Source organism: Apium graveolens, chromosome 1 (assembly GCF_009905375.1).
Source record: "Apium graveolens cultivar Ventura chromosome 1, ASM990537v1, whole genome shotgun sequence".
Classification (NCBI taxonomy): Eukaryota; Viridiplantae; Streptophyta; class Magnoliopsida; order Apiales; family Apiaceae; genus Apium; species Apium graveolens.
In genome coordinates, this window is record NC_133647.1 from 81,124,698 (window position 1) to 81,128,478 (window position 3,781).

The following is a 3,781-nucleotide window of genomic DNA, read 5'->3' on the forward strand; positions in this document are numbered from 1 at the left end:
TAGCTTTTGCTTCTCAATCCCCATTCTTCTCCAGTTCGTAGTCGTTACTATCTTCCATACATAATACTATACTGGTTACACTTTTGCTCGTTAGCGTTCTATAACCTTTTAATAACCATGTCAACCTTAGTATCACGAATGTGTTAGAATCAGAATACCACCGTACTGATACTACTTCATCTCTAGCTGCCTCCATCTTCAAAAGCTTGGTCCTTCATATAGAAGTAAAAGAATTTATTGAGAGATCACTATGATCATGAACACTTGTTCTATTGCATAGTTAGTAGAGAAGTTGGCCATCCTTTAGTACTTGACAAGCAATTAAACAACAAGTGGTATCCTACTAGGCTTCTATCACACAGATAGATAGTCATTCGGCGATACCTCCCCTTCTGGAAGGGTTGTTCTTCTCAGCTTATATGAAATGAAAAGGAGAGAAAAGAACGAATTGAAGAGAATTGTATATATATAAAATATACGGCCACAAAATATCTGGCTTGGAATCTACCTCTGAACTATAGAGGTTTATCATAGGAGAACAAAACATATACGTATATATATCAACATTAGGTATTATAGCATCGTATTTCACATGCCTAAATATTTTTGATATTCTATCCATCATTCTATGGACCCATGCTCTTGCTCGAGCTTATACACAATCACCTTTGAAACTCCCTCGACGTCGAAAATCGAATCTGGGATCTCATTCTAGACATCATCGTTACTAGAATTCTATACTTGCACCGCAACCTTCCTCGTATAGTAATACGACTCTCTATTCATAAGAGGGAATAAATATATAATATGTAAATACTCCACTAGGTAGTCTATCAATGATAACTTATATATCAACACGACCCCATTAGGGGTACTCAATCTCAACATCCATTCCAATACAACTCTCACGGTTGTAATCAGCTCATTACTCGCAGAATCATTATTGCATTACTATGGTCCACCACTGACTTACTGTAGTCATTCATTTTCTATGAAATCTTAATAGCTAACCATACAGAGTCCATACATGTCGTATCGGATTCTTCTAAGGAGGCAACATAATCACCATTCCATGATTCATGAAGAACACTCCTGAACTTGGCGTACATATGACATGAAGCAGATAAAATTGCAGAAGAGTTTCAATAAAAGCAACGATAGCAGGTTAATACCATTATTAACCATATGTCTTTATTAGGAGACATGAAGCTCAAAGGTTCATTCAGTCCTTTCGTAACATGGTCCTGGCTTATCTCAAGATATAACCTTATAAGATAGATAGCCCGCTCACGGCGATTTCATAAATTAAATCTTTACCAAAATACTATCACGGTTGAGTATCGCACAATCATCAGAAGGAATGTCAATCTTTCAAACCATAATACAACCTTCACGGCTTCAACCATCATCACTGTATTTCTCTGGCACGAGCACCTATAATTATCCTCCTACATTTAAAGTGTCGGCCACCTCTTTGGCCTTTCCTGATAGTAAAATTTCTTTACAATCAATGTCTTTTAAATGACCTTCAACTAAATTCTCTACCTCATTTCCAATCACTGCTTGTGTGAAAATGCTCTTCATTACGCCTTGGTAAAAAATATAACATCACTTTTCCATAAGTTATTGCCTCGGTCTTTTAGAGGTTAACATTGTCACGATTGACTCTTGATCATACTTATGACGTCTCTTATTTTGGGTCCTTCTTGATTTCACCAATCTCGACCCTTATTGGGTCAATCATACTTTCTTATGGTTCAACATGTGCCCCACCTGGCATTATTATAATTATGTCATATTTCCTTTATCAAAATTTCTATTCTTGAGAACTTTGAATACTTTCTCCTTGTAAAATCTCTAAGGTTATCCTTAAATCCTTCATCAGGTACACCCTAGGCACAGGGCATATCAAGATACCATTTACTAATACCAGAATCATTGTCTATATACTTCTGAAAATTTCTCTACTGATCTTTAAAGGTTGTTGTTACCTTTATCCTTTCCAATTCATACTGTCGAAACTCATGTTGTCCCTATTAAGGGCGAAATGTCATCCTTTATGCATTCCCCTAGGATTCTTCTCAAGTTATCGAGGTTCTATCATTAATTCTACCTTTAAAAAGGTACAGGCATCCTTCCATGGATAAATCAAGTCATATATCCTTCATAGCTTATCTATTTAATCATTCCCACCTCGATAGTCTACACCTAATTTCATAATAGCATCCTTATTCAAATTGAGGTCAATCCATATGGCCTCCAAAAGATAACAATGGTTATCCGCTTTTCTTTCCTGATTTGGTAATGATAACATGGATGTTCTGGAAGATATTGGTCGTGTTCAACGTGAAAATCTTCTTAATAAATCCTCATTTACTTTGGTTGTTTATCTCAACATTCATCTCAATGTTGGGATATCTCTCATACCTGGCGTCTCCCTTTCTGGGTATCAAGCCACCGGTCTTACACTTCACATTCTTGAAGGTCACTTCCTTCATCCAATTTTCCTAATTTCCTACTTTCTTGTCTCCTCAGTCTATCCGCGTCTCATTATTTATCCTTCGAACTATCTCAAGGTTTCCTCGAATCCTCCCAACTTACAGGGGATAAAATATATGTATCTCTTATGCCTTCAACCATCAATTTTAACTCATGGTGAATCACCCTCATCCTGACGATTACATACTTTTCTATTTTTATTGCTACGAGTCTTTAGGGTTTCCTCATACCAAACTCCCTTATCATTCCTCAAACTCTATTGCCTTTATATTCCTTTCCAATTCAGTTTCTTTTTATTTTCCTTTCTCTTATCATTATTTCATGAACTAACACAACATAAGCATTGATTTCAAACATCCCGTCATTCTGGATTCGTGTCCTCAGAACGAATCTTGACAACTTTTCCAACTTAGATTCATAATTCATAATACTCGTCTTCCTTTGTTCTGGCTCTAAAGCTTTTACACTATCTCCATAACCTTGGGAAGTACTTTCCTGAAAACAATTGACTGAACATAAATCAGTTTATTATAATCTCTTGCTCCGTGCCTTCCTTGGCCTTTCACCAGTGGGTGGTCTCTCTCTTAGGAGGGTAAGTGACAAAAACAGTTTTTTTTTTATTCGTCAATCATTTAGAATCTCAAATGATTCCTCTATTTCCTTTAGCCAGGCTCTTGCCTCGGCTATCTCAGCTTGTTCCTTGGAACTCTGAGAGCTTAACGACTTAAAGGTCCTGAAAGAATTTCCCACCGCATTGCTTCCTCAGGGCGGTGGTTAGGGATAAAAGTATAAGTTTTGTTAAGGCAGGTCCATGAATTGCCGTATAGGAGTACCGTCTCGGGTCTCCTTTCTTTACTTGACTTTATGTTTCCTTATATCTTATTTGCGACCTCCCTGATTATCACATTCAAGGTTTGCCCCTAATCTTATTCCTCATGGGGGCATAATGCTTGGAATTTTTTTGAAAATCTCTGGATATTTGTCTTACTTACTTTGCTTAAATCCTTCCCTCGTTCAGTCCTTGCATGATTGCAAATTATGAATTCTCAAGTTCTATAAACTTCATGACACTTTCTTTAGTGTTCACAGCGCAATTAACAATATGAACTTATCACAAACAAACTGATCTGAACTGAAATTAACGAATATATACTTAACCATTTGTTTGAGGGTACAACAACTAAATACATTAAAGAGAATTACATCATTTGAGTTGATCGTTCTATCCCAAAATTACTACCATAGATAATTATCTAGTCATTAAAACTAATCATTCATAACT